Source organism: Gallus gallus, chromosome 4 (genome assembly GCF_016699485.2).
Source record: "Gallus gallus isolate bGalGal1 chromosome 4, bGalGal1.mat.broiler.GRCg7b, whole genome shotgun sequence".
Taxonomy (NCBI): Eukaryota; Metazoa; Chordata; class Aves; order Galliformes; family Phasianidae; genus Gallus; species Gallus gallus.
Window position 1 is genome coordinate 31,343,729 of NC_052535.1, and position 13,233 is coordinate 31,356,961.

General features: G+C 38.1%; 1 protein-coding gene across 9 annotated transcripts in view; it reads right to left on the minus strand.

Moving 5' to 3' along the window:
* TTC29 (tetratricopeptide repeat domain 29) overlaps positions 1 to 13,233 on the minus strand; it is a 238,501-nt gene that overhangs the window by 185,304 nt on the left and 39,964 nt on the right. For 8 of the 9 annotated variants that reach the window (XR_005859936.2, XM_046940595.1, XM_040700311.2 and 5 more), the window contains exon 1: positions 4,737 to 4,893. The gene's annotated coding sequence lies outside the window, so the exon portion shown is untranslated. Of the gene's footprint in view, positions 1 to 4,736; positions 4,992 to 13,233 lie in introns of those variants that run through there. The other variant, XM_040700300.2, reaches the window with a different exon arrangement.

Below are 13,233 nucleotides of genomic sequence, written 5' to 3' on the forward strand. Positions count from 1 at the left end.
TCCACAGTAAGATTTGTAAAAGGAAACACGACTCTAAGGTTGCCTAAACAACCTTCATTTTTTCCATGAAATGGCAGTTTGCTACAATCCTAAATGTTGTGATCATCTCTTTTCCCTATAAAATTACTGCCTCATTTAGCAAACATTTACATATTAAATACTATTCACTGAATGGATCATTCCAAACCTTATATTCACATGCTCCACATTCCTCCACTGGAAGTAAAATTACTGATTTTTATGTCTCCAGGTCTGCAGTGCTTTACAGTGAGATTGCACCTACTTTCACATACAAAGCCTCCACCAGCTGAAACAACATTATTACTATTCCTCCTTCATAGACAACTAAAAGCTAGACAGATTAAAGTCAAATGACCACTAATTTTCTGAAGAACACTGAGACTGAAATAAATTCTGTGGCAGTAAATTCACCTTGGTTAACTGTGAGACCATTCACTATCTCTTTTATGCTTTTTCTTTTTGTCTTTCTATAACTTCCTCCTGAATTTGTGAAATATCTTCCAAATGAGACAGGAAGAGAGGTAGGAGTTCTACAGACACAAGTCTTGTCTTGCCACTTTTTCCTGAACATTGCTCTTCTTGGCTGTGGCTGAGAGTCCAGTACCACACAAAGTCTAACTTACTCTAGATCTGTTGCTAGCAGGCAAACTATCTAGGCTCCTCTCAGTTGCAAATGCAAATATGCATCCTGGTCAAACAAAATTAGCTTAGCTTCAAGGAGATTATTGTTTCTCTGGCATAGAAGGGATGAAAACAAATAAAAGCCATACTGCAGAGAAATCTGTGAATGGCAAGCCAGAGAGCTTATGGGTAAATATTTTTATTGTTTATTCCACTAGCAAATTAAACAAGCCCACTGAGGGGTTCATTATTATCTGTGGACTCAGATTTTGGAGTAGGGAGGAAGTACAAGGAAGTACTGGTATTACAGCACCACTTGGAGCACCTCTCAGTACTTATGGGGTAGGTTTGCCTGTTGAGCTGCTTTGCAATGCCATCACACATCCCTCTGCTTACTGTGTATGCGCTCCTCAGAGAAGAGTGAGCAGAACTTTGCCCCTCTGTTCAATTTCTGTTTGTGAAGCTAAACAACTCTGTATACAAGCAAACAGCAAAGTCAAGTTTGGCACAGCTTTTGGCCACCCTCTCTTCAGTTCTCTATCTCCATAGCATACTTCTTCCTTCTAACCTATTCCCTATGGACTACATTCTTTCTTTCAACATGCACTTTATGATGTCTCTCCTTCCTAGGAGATCTGCATTCATCCCTACCAGCATCGTGTTACTTGTTGATAAAACTTCTTAGATTCCAAGTTACTACATGCCTCTTCCATGTTCAAATTTGTTGGCCTATAAGTACTAGGGTGTTGTTGTTGTTTTTATGTCCAGCCCCTTTAGATCTTGCTGCTCAGTAAATCTACCCATAAATCATCATCTACTGCTGGTTCACTGTTTTTTGGTTAAGAACACACACATACACACACACATATATATTAGGAAACCATAAGATCAGAGAAGTGCAAAAGAGAGTAACAGCGCCCAGGGAGAAACAATTATTCTTCTTCTCAGCCTATTCAAAAATTTTAAGTTTTCTGACAGCAATTAAATGCAGTTAATACCAATACTGCCTGACTGCACAATGTATTAAGAAAGACAAATCTCAGTTAACATAGCGTCAACCCCTTTGCTCCCACATCCATGCTTAAACTTCTGGTCTTCCCAAGAAGATATTTTAATAGGATAAGAAAATAATATTAATTAATTCAATGCTTAAAGTCTTGAGAATATAATCCAAGTGTGAAAGGGAAGAAATTTTTCTTCAATCTAAGGAACAATAATGCATTTTTTTAAGCATTAGTAAGAAGAAAAGATCCCTGACAAAGCCTCTTAACGTGTGAAATCCACATTTTGAGCTTCTGAAATAAGAAAATGCCTGCAGTTTTGCAAAACCTGGAAGCTCTTTGTGGTATTTTCCATCCTTGTTCCTCTTGTCCTAAAAGCACTTGTTTTGACATCCCCTACTGCAGGTGCCACCACATACACTCACAGGCAAGAGGGCACAGCCCGGGCCTTCTTACGCTGAGATGTGAAAAATCAATTGAATCCCAGCAGATGGAATCACTGGTGCAGAAAGTGTCTAAACATCAACAGTTATTCTGTAATACCAAAGCCTTGAAAGAGGAAACTGCAAGTATATGCTATGATTAAAAAAAAAAAAAAAAAAAAAGAAGGTGATTATGTTTAGAATAACTCTCTGCATGGTATTTTCTTCCTGGAGCTCTGTCCTTCTACAGAAATGCTAGTATTCACTGGTAAATTAAGAGTTTCTCTCCAAATATTTTTCTATTCACCAATAACACACAGATGGAGGATTTGATGTGATTTGATAAACAGCAATACATGGCACTATCATATCACAACAGTGGAACATTCAGAATATTTCCATTCCCTTAACATTATGATTTTAAAATAGCCAAAAGTGAGAGCAGAGTCTGTGTATACCGTGACAGGAAATGTGTTTTGTATTTTTACTCCAAACTTTTGTGATTCTAGGTACTATACATTTATTTTACTAAATATTGTCTAATTATTACATTGTGCATAGTACCTATGCACAGCTTAATCCTGGGTATGCATAAATCCAATCTGTCTCCTCTTTCTTCCTATTTTTTCCTATCATTCTCTGTATTTTCTGCTGGTTCTGTCAGCATCTCCTCACCTTTCTCTACCATTCTTTGTTTCTCTCTTTCAGTTCACATATTTCCTTATACATTTGTGCTAACATCCAGCTGAGCTTCAGAGAAGAATTTTTTAGCGTACTCTCTGTTTGTGTCAGTCCTATTATAACGCACTCAGGATGATATATTATACTTGAAAGCTTCTGGTACAGAAATAAAGAAGTCATATTAGCTATTCCCAAAAGAATGTTAATCACAATCCTTCAATCACAATGATAATCATATTCGTATTTGAGAAAAAAAAATATCTTTCTATGGTTGAGCATAGGAATAGATGTCAGAAGATACATGTTCTCTTCTTAGCTTTCACACAAACACCTTGTGGTTGTAAGGAAACTGATTTTGTTTTCTAGTTTAACTGTCAAAATACATGAATAATACTGGCCTACTTGATTGGGTGACACTTGATTCGGCTAATGTTTGTAAAGGCTTTGAAAACATCAACTATGCCAGGCTAAAGAGGTACAAAGTATTATTAGCTGTCAATTATGTTTTATAGAAAATGCTGTGGGTGATCATTCATCCTACTAGTAAATTGGTAGAAAGAAATAAAACAGAAAAATGGAAGAGACAGGAAGAAAAGCAAACCCTGGTTGGAAACAGAACATACTGGAGCCTCTGCACAACTAACTTTTGCATAAAATCTTCTGAGTCTGCACAAACACTACTCACCCGAAGCTCGAAGCCAAAATTTATGTGCACAGACTGGCTAGTAAAAATGAAACTTTACAGTTTTAAATTCTCCATCTCTTTGCGTAAACTCTATGCCTTAACTATGCTGATGCTAATGGTATGAGGTCAATTAACTTTGATCTACAATGACAAGAGCACAAGCTCGCTAATTTACTGGAAAGAATAAACTTCCAGCAACCCTGAACACTCCCCATGCTCCACTGTGTGTGCTTCCTACCAGGCTTATAATTGAGCACACTCTAGCGGTCTCTAGCATGCTCAGAAAACTGTGCATACAAAAGTACAGGCAAACAAGACGAATGAGTTTGTGCATTTCACTCCGTAATTTGACACTGTGGACAGCTCACCATGGTTTGAGAATTACTGGCCTAAAGACTGACGACATTTGATATTTGCAAATTCTACTACGTTCTGTAGCCTGCTTGGCAATGAGATTGCATACAGCTTTAAAAATCAGCCAGGGCAGTTTATGGAAAATAGTGCACGTCACTCGATTAACCAGTTTGAGATCATAATTTCTCTCTAATGGCCTTTCCTTGGCAACAGGAAAACAAAAGAAAATTAAAGCTGATAGGGCTGTTCTAGTAATATCAAAAGTTGGCATTCTTTATCAGTCTTTAACTTGAAAGCAGTCCTTGTCAGAATACTGATAAAGGCATCATAGTAATATTGCTTTTCATCTGTGTGGCATACAAACCAATGATTGAAAAAAAAATCATGATATATGTTAGTTTTCTTTTTTTTTTAAAAGCAAATACAAAACAAGCCATCTTGTGTATGTTTTATATTCATCTCTGACAGAATTAGCTACGCCATTTATCTGAGCACTCACTCACGGCTGAAACTGCTCTCTCCTACCCGTTATAACACTGACCCCGTTTAGAGGGCACATCACAAACAGATGCACTGAAATCGGTAGCCTTTTCCAGGGTGTGAGCTGACATAATGGGCGGCTTTCCCTTCCCTTGGGAACAACCACTCTCTTTACCACTAGGACAAATGACCTGTAGGAGAGGCAGCCAGGGCTAGACACTCTATTTCCTTATAAATGCCAGATCAGATCATAACGCGTTACTGTGATTTACTGCGTTAATGACCACGCGCTTCGATTTGCAGGGAAAGCATGAAAACGTATCAGACTGAAGTCAAGCTCCCTGCATGTCACAGTACACTTTCTAGGCAGGCACGTTACTTTTAAAACTTCACTTTCTCTTAGTAAACAGCTTTGAATTTCACAGTTGTAAGCACACTAAATCACTTACATTATCAATAAAGAAGGCTTACCTTGGAGCAATCAGGATCTGTTGAAATGGTGTAAACTACTTTTTTTTTCCACGTCAGGGAAAGTCAGTTTTCAGCTCTCAAGGGGACTCCTTTGAGATTCTTCATTTTGCTTTTTTTGTTTGTTTGTTTGTTTTCTGTGAGCAGGTCCTTGTTCCTTATAGTGGGCAAATGCCAGCAGCTTTATATCCTTTCTCAGAAGTACAAGGCTCCACCTCGCTCCTCCATAGTTCTGAGAGTGGAGAAGGATTACAGAGCCTAAGAAGAAAAAAAGAGAAACAAATCTTTTTCAGGCTTCAATGAATCAGAAAAGGGGAAATGGAACAGAACAACTTCAGAGAAAGAAGACAAAATCAACGGTAGGAACAATTAAAGGGAAATTAAGAAAGACAAAAAGTGAAGAAGGAAAATAAAGATTGGATGATAAAAAAGGGGACAGAGAAAAGACAGTGCAATCAAAATTCAAGAGATTAGGAACAAGAGGATTTTAGTAATAAAAGAGTACTGGAAGTAAAAGTATTTTGATGCATTTGTTAAGATTACCAGAAGTAGGAGAAAAAAAAAAAAAAGTTAAATATTCACTGTAATTAGAAAAGCTTCTTGAAGGGGAAAAAAAGAAAAAGAACAAGAAGAAATCTAGAAAATCAGAAAGAGAATACTTGTGAAGGGGAGGACAAATTTGGAGACAAACATTAAATAACATAAAGACATGAACTTTCACACTGGCTAGCAATTCAACCACCCTGTAATCATGGAAGCCCAGATCGGAACTGCCTACCAAATACTCAGTTCACGTCAGGCCATGAAGCACTTAACAGTAAACTGCAGTAAGCAAAACATTCCCCACCTCAAAACAACCTGTTAGGAGCAGAGAGCAAAGTGGAACAGTACTTCAGGTCCCCACAGAATAGATTTTCTAAGTTGAAATTCTCAGGAAGTCCATGGAAATGTATCCCCATGCTGCACAGAGAAAAGTGCTATCCCAAGAGTATATGCTTTCCCTAGTGCAGTGTTTAAACACATTCCTCAAACTAGAAAAGCAAGTAAATGCTTTGCTAAATTAGGAATAAAAGTGTAAGAGTTCATTTTTGTTAATGGACTGTGTTTATCCACGAGTCTAAGATTTTTCTGAGCAGAGGCCCTGATTCTTTGAAATCTTAGCCCTTGACTGTTTCCACTAACAATCCTCACCTGGACTATTCTAACAAACACCATCTGAACTCCAGTAACCCATTGCAAAGACCTAGGAGAGGAGCTGCCAGGGCAGCAGACCAGGCCAATCTGCCTCCTGCGCCAAGGCTATTAGTCTCCTGTTTACTGTGCTTTTATCTGTGCTTGTCCTCTGAACTAGAAGAATTTAAATCACATTTTTATCTTTTGCTACTTGAAAGTCCTCCAGTTAGTTTCCATCTTAAGAAAACTTTTTAATGAAGTTCATTGTATTTTATATAAAAGTGCTGTAAGTAAGAGCAGATGGAGAAAAAGAATAGCTTTGGTAAAGCTAGATATAGTTAGCTCAGTTTAGCTGGCTAAGCCTCAGATTTCCCAGCACAGAAACAAGGAGTCGAAACTTTTCCAGATGTTACTTTTTTAATTAGCAAAGTAAACAAAAGTCGATAACGATGTTTTCTCCATGGGCATTGCATTATAGGAAAGGCAAAGCAAGAGCAAGCTCTGAAAATAAATTCTTATCTGACTTAAGCAGCTTTTTGTGGAATATCTCACAAGAGCTTTTCAAAATGATGTATGCCATTATCAGATAGAAAATTATCAAAGCTGTGTGGTTTTGTCTTGTTTTCACCATGAATAATATAAAGAGTTGCGCTTACTCCCTTTTCTTCTTATTGCTTTCATATGTTTGCATGGAAATTCCTTTTAATCATATTTATGCAGACCAATAGGTTACCTTCAATTTTTAGGAATTCTATATAGAGCTCCTGATAAACAAACAAAGGAAGAAAAAAGGCACAAGAAGTTTTGGAAACAGCAAACAAGAGGAGTCAAAGTGAATTTAATGTAAAAATGGCAAATAGTTGCAATTATTAGTTCTGCTTCACTGTTTTGTTTGATTACTTTCAAATAAATGTACCTTTCTCTCCTTAGAAGTTCTCATTTTTTGAAAAGGAACATCACACCAGAAATCAGTTCATATGTCTCAGGAGAAGGATGCTGAAATGTGTATGTCCGTATGTCTATGTCAGAAGAGTTAGAAGCTAGGGTTTTATATATAGGCATACTCATACATACACACTTAAGTGTATGGGCATTTGGGTCCTGCAATCAAAATTTGGGTATAGGCACAAACATGTTTCCCTTTTCCACACAGTACCCTGTGTCTGGTTTTGAGCAACACAATTGCTCTCCCCTAGAAGCTGCAGAAAAGAGATCCAGCAGCAATACGTGAGGGGTGCAGAATATAAATCAGTCTTTGCTAAGTTTATGTTTGATGGTGGCATGTTAGACAAATTGCACAAGTACGTATTTTCCAGACAACAGGTTACCATCATCTGCTTCCCAAGCATCTCCACAACAACTCCTTTCAGGCATCCTTGATGTATAAGAAATACCTTTAAACACATTTAAGGGCAAGACACTGAAGCAGGCAGGTCAGGGGAAGAGAAAGATCTACAGGTTGGATATTCCAGCCCTGTGCAAAAGAAAGAAAACCTACGCTTACCCACATTCTTGGTAAGTTACCAGATCTCACATTGTTTTGCAAGGTTTGTTCCATTCTAAACATTTGCATCTAATCTAACTTGCTTTCCTTGATACTCCTTATATGAAAGTAACTGCCATTTACCGTCTTACAGTGATGTTACATTCAATTGAGCACAGACAGTGTTATTTACATTGGTTATAGCTTAGTATTTTGCCAGAGCTTTTCAGCTTGAATTGTTTACTGTTATTGTAAAAAGAATAAGTGCAAATGTTTTATTCCAATTTCAGAGGCATTCATGTTGATAGCGTTTAAACAGAAGTATAAAGAATAGCCAAGTAACAAAATAGAGTAACTAAAAGGGAATTTTTTTTCCAAGCCAAAGATACATTTACTAAGCTTGTTATGTGGGTATTTTAAACATTCATGCTAATCATGTCAGTCTTATTTATTTATTTTTTTTAAGGCTTTGACTTTTGTTGAAGCAATATTTATGCAGGTTAGCTGTGATAAGTAAGTGCCAGAATTTCTAAAACTATGGATGATTTGCTTGTGTAATCTAGTACAAATAGGTTTCCGTTGCATTTTTTCCACTGTTTCTGTACACATTTGGTAGTGTGCAAAACTTCATACTAGTGATTTTCACTTGCAAGGCTGCGTATACATAAACACATTGACAGGAATGAGTTATTTCAGAAAATTAAACTTCCAGTGTTTTCTTTTCACAACAGAGTGAGCTCTGAGGTACACAGGCTGGAGACCCATTATAAAGAGACAATTTCTCGACTACTGAACCACATATCCTTTGTTCAATCTACAATGTGATATAAAGGTGATCCTTGATATAAAGGTGATCCTTTAAATTAAGCATGTATAAAGGAGCAGTGATAGTGGCAGAGCTGAATTAGGCTAAGTATCCACATGAACCTATGGAAATGCATGTTTCATAGCTGTGGACAAAGATAATGGCATGCAAGGAACTGCTATTCCAGAAAATGATGTAGCCTTTCATCCTTAATAACCAAATAAAAAATGGGAAGTCAGTACTTGGGAGCTACTCTTGCAAGCAGATCCCCAGGAAACAAGGTTCCCTACAGACTTGTCCTTGATCTTAAAGCTTAACGTGAAACATTTATATGCACGTAGAACCTGGCCAGAAGACGTGGGAAGGCACTTTTATCACACTGGCTGTATTTCTTTCTTAAATAATAGATTTCCTCTTCCTCCCACCCCCCTTCTGGAAATGGAATACATGCTCAATAATGTTTCTGTGCCTTTTTATTTTTATTATTTTAATACTTTAAGAACAAGCAGACAGTTTTGAAAGCTGTTAATACCCCTCAAACTGATGCACTTCAGTTTTTAGAAGGTAGTCAAAGTAAGGTAGATGTTAGCTGAATGACTTATTCAAATGCCAAGTAAAGAAACAAATAAAGATTACTAATATTAATTGCATGCTAATCTACTACCCACCTTTCTTTAACATACAGGCATGTGGATAAGTGATGCACAGACTAATTTGATTTAGCATAACTACTCAAGAGTCAGTTGAATTATACACAACTGTGCAAACTACTGTCGGCTTCACAGTAGTTGACTCACCTGGGGATTAGGCAGGAGTTAATGTGTCAAACATACAGTATGAAGTAAACCTGTACATACCACATCATTTATATCTTTGTGAGTGTACTTAAACTAGTCTCGGTTTTGTCTAAATCCTCAAGTATCAGTTATTTATACAAACTTCTATAACAGCAGCAGAAAGCAAACTCTAAGCACCTTTTTCCTCTGAAGCCAATGGGAAAACACACACTGACAAATGACACACAGCTTAGTGCAATGCTTATTTCATCTTTGATGTAAACGAAAAACATGAAAGAGGATTTCTGCATGGCTTATAATTTTTTCAGTATTTTTTTATATATATAAAACTAAAAAATAAATCCCCAGATGTATTGTTCATTAAGACTAGCATCTGTTGAATGCACTGGTATGAAAATAAAGCCTTTTTTATTAACGCAAAACAACCCTTTACATCTTTTTGGAAAAGAAAAAAGCTCTGTTTTTGCCTCAGCCTTGGAAATAAGCCCAGCCTCCCACTGAGAGCAAACCAGAAAAAAAAAGAAATCATAGCCAGATAATTTGTAACTTAAATCTGCAATTTGAGGTATTAGTTCATTTGAATTCCTGAATGTGGCTCTATTGCTACAGCAGTGCAAAGGTGTTTTTTTCCCTGTAGTTTAAAAGTACAAGAACATACATTTAAAGAGATACTATGACAGAGGTTGGGGTCTTGCTATCTGCTCCTCAACTTTCATCCCTGTTTCAGAATTTCCAGGGATTTAAGAACTTTAAAAGAATCACAAGAACAGGAGGGAAAACAGCTGGAGAGACTGCAGACTGCATACAAACCAGACAGCAACAAATGCGCTTTGGTCCAAAGGAATCAAATAAGGAAACATTAGAACGTTTCACTGTCATTTTCACTTCGTGCTACATCAAAATCTTAGCTGTAAGGTGTAACATTAGGATTTGAAATGAGAGAAAGGAGCAGCGCTCCTCCTCTGCAACAGAAATAGAACATGAAATACCTAAAAACATTTGGGGCTACCACAGCTGTTTTAACAGCACTCGAATCTCCTGTTGATTTTTCTACATTTGCACATGTGTAGAAGAATAACAAATATACTTCTTTTTCACCTTCCCCTGTGTGAGGGTGCATTGTTTCCAGCTAACAATTTGGAACCTGAGGCACGGTAAATCTTCTGCACAAACCAGTGGGAAATCAGTGCTCCCCTTTGTGCTCTCTCTGATGCTTTGAAAGTCTTTAAGAGCTCTTGTTGATTTCTTTTCACTGCTCAGGAAGAAATTTCAGAAAAAACACAGCAGAAGTGCAGCCACTTGTTTTGAGTTAGACAGCTCTGAGTTCGGGCAGATGAAACTACAGATATGAGCACGGAGACTGTGAGCAAGTCACTGCGACTGTAAGTACTGCTACACCTGATCAGCCTGTGCATGCTGCTGTGTTCCTTATGGAAGCATGTGAAGAAACGTGGATGCTTTGGAATGAAATTCTAAAAAGCCCAGCATAATGAGCAGGGAAGCCACTGTATTTTATATCAAATAAAGGGAAGCAAGCATGGTCCCAGATCAGAGCACTACAGCTTAGGGACCAGGGCACTCTTCTAAGCCACAGGTCTAAATCCATTCAAGCACCCTGGACAAGTACTTCAATGATCAGTTAGCTGAACAGACAGCAGCACTCATTTCCCTCGCTTGCCTACTTTGCAGAGCCTAAGATGGCACAAGAAGGAGCATAGTAGTTGGGACAGGCATGGAAAACTCCAACGTTACGACTTTTGAGATGCATCTTCCCTTTGATGTCTCACTTAAGGCAGTTCATATCTTAGTCAGAAACAGAGCTTTAAATGTCCAGGGCACACGCACAGAAACTGGGCAAGTCCAGCACCTTCAGTACAGCAGGATTACTTACTCCAAAGCAGTTGAAGAGCAACCGGCAGTGGTATCCTGCCTCTGCACCCACCAGCCTGTTAACCACAAGGGGCTACAGAAGATGGGCAACTTGTGACCAAATTGTTCATCTGGGCCTCAGCCTAACTCCTGGGCTAACCCAACCTCTTTGTGACCCTGGGCAAGTTGCATATCAGTTTCTCAGTCATTCAGCCATAAAGTGGGAATTAAGAGTGCTTCCATGTTTCCTCACCATCTGCCATATCTATTTTCATTGTAAACACTTGGCAGCAGATGTCTACCATTATTCAGAGACTTAGTCCAGACAGGATCAGAACACCTTCTCATATGACCTCCTGCATACCAGAGGCTATTATGTGCAGTGACAACACATGATGGGGACAACTTGGACACCTCAGCTCCTAAACTGCTAATGGTATATGCTAGTGGACATATCATTAGTGAAATTACTTTTAAATTAAGCACGATACAGCTTTAAGAAAAAACTAATTCAGAAAATCAATTAGACTGTCTGGCCATGAAGCATAAAAACACACAAATCAGGCTTCCTTAGAATAGCTTACCCCACTTATCAGTGTCTAAATACCATAGAACTTATCCAAGTACAGTACACATAATTTCATTGTTGTTGTAAGTGAAGAAACAATGAAGAACTCAAGCTTAACCAAATCAATCCTTCCATGCAGCTTCAGCTGATGCCTGCCCTTGGGGACATATTTTTGCATCCTGTAGGTTTATAATTGTGTATTTAAATGGCATTCAGTATAAAGAGGAGAGGATAAAATTCAGCTTAATGGGAATTAATTTACTCCTAATTTCTGCTGGTATGAAAAAGAAAACTGCTCAACCCTAAGTAGTAGCAAAATTTTCACTCCTGAGGTCTTGGAGTAAAAGAAAATAGTGCAGAAGAAAATAGTGCAACAAGAAATGCATATATACAAATACTCTGACATCAGCTCTTTATTCAATTTGTAATTGTATTACCCATGGTCATCTTATCAGCTCTTGGAAGAGCACTGTGATATTGAAAAATGCAGTGATTCACATTGTTTTTCACCCAAGTGTGTGTGTGTGTGTGTTTCCTCAGGCTTTCCAATCCTCGTTTAGAAGCTATGATCATCTCAGTGCCAAAATTCAATTTATCAAATCCAATATATATGAAGGGAATGAAACATAAGGGCTCGCAGCATGTAAGTGTTCAAACAAGATGATTTGATCATCCCCTCTGGAGTTCAAATCCATGATTCTATTACATCTAGTACTGAGGTGAATGAGCTAGAAGATATGCTGTCCACTTTCTGTCTCATAGTAATTCAGCCAAGCTGATTTGACCACAGAATTCAAGACAGACTTGAATGCAGTCCTTTCTCATTCAACAGCAATGTATCCTCTTTGAGAACTTTCAGGAACTGAAAGCTTCTTTCAGGTATACTAAAAAAAGCAGGTAAAGATCATCTGATCTGAACATAAGACGTACCTAATTTAAATACAGGCATGACAATAACTCGACCTGGGGGGAGATTACATTCAGGAAAATACCCCACAGTTAAGGTCTGCAAGAATAGAAAAGACCCTGTTAACACAGGCTGAGAAGGAAAAAACGGGTACTGGAAGTGGAAGAAATTCAGAGTGGGAGCAGAGGGGCAGCACAGTATTACCCAGTCTAAGAGCCTGACATCAGAAATAATCAGGAGGTTAACAGGAAACTTGTAGGTTTTTAATTGATATCAGCTCATGTAAACTAACTCTGGAGAGCACTGATTTCACAGGACAGCAAATCAAGTAAAACTGAACCAAGAGTGAGCTGGGAGATTGGCCAGGGAGAGAAGGCAGCTACAAACAATGAAGGGAGACAAGATGAAGGATTCAAGGAAGAATATTGGATGGGGTGGAACAGTGGCAGTGAAGAGGTCGAGACAGAATACTAAAGAAGGGAAATAAGGAGGAAAAAAAGGACAGGAAGGTTGGGTCTTTGATGATATGATCAATCAGCCGAGACTCCTCTCCCAGGGATTTGGGTGGTATGGGAAAGTTTCTCTATTTCCAGCAACAAGTAAGGGAATCCAGGGAATTCACATCCCTTCTTCCTTTCTACTGACAATCAGTGTAAAAAAAGTAAGTTTGTGCTAGCACTGTCAATTACACAGCTCAAGTAGCAGATGTTGGGTGGTTCCAGAAATTGCTGTCTTGCTGATGACCCCTGTGGGTGTTATGATTCCACAAAACACATAGTTCTGTGTGGTTTTAGTCTGTTTTTCTAAAAACCTAGGAAATCGCACAAAATATTAAAAAATTAATGTCCTTATTGCAAATATAATAAGATAAAGTGTATCACAAATATAAATGCCTGTC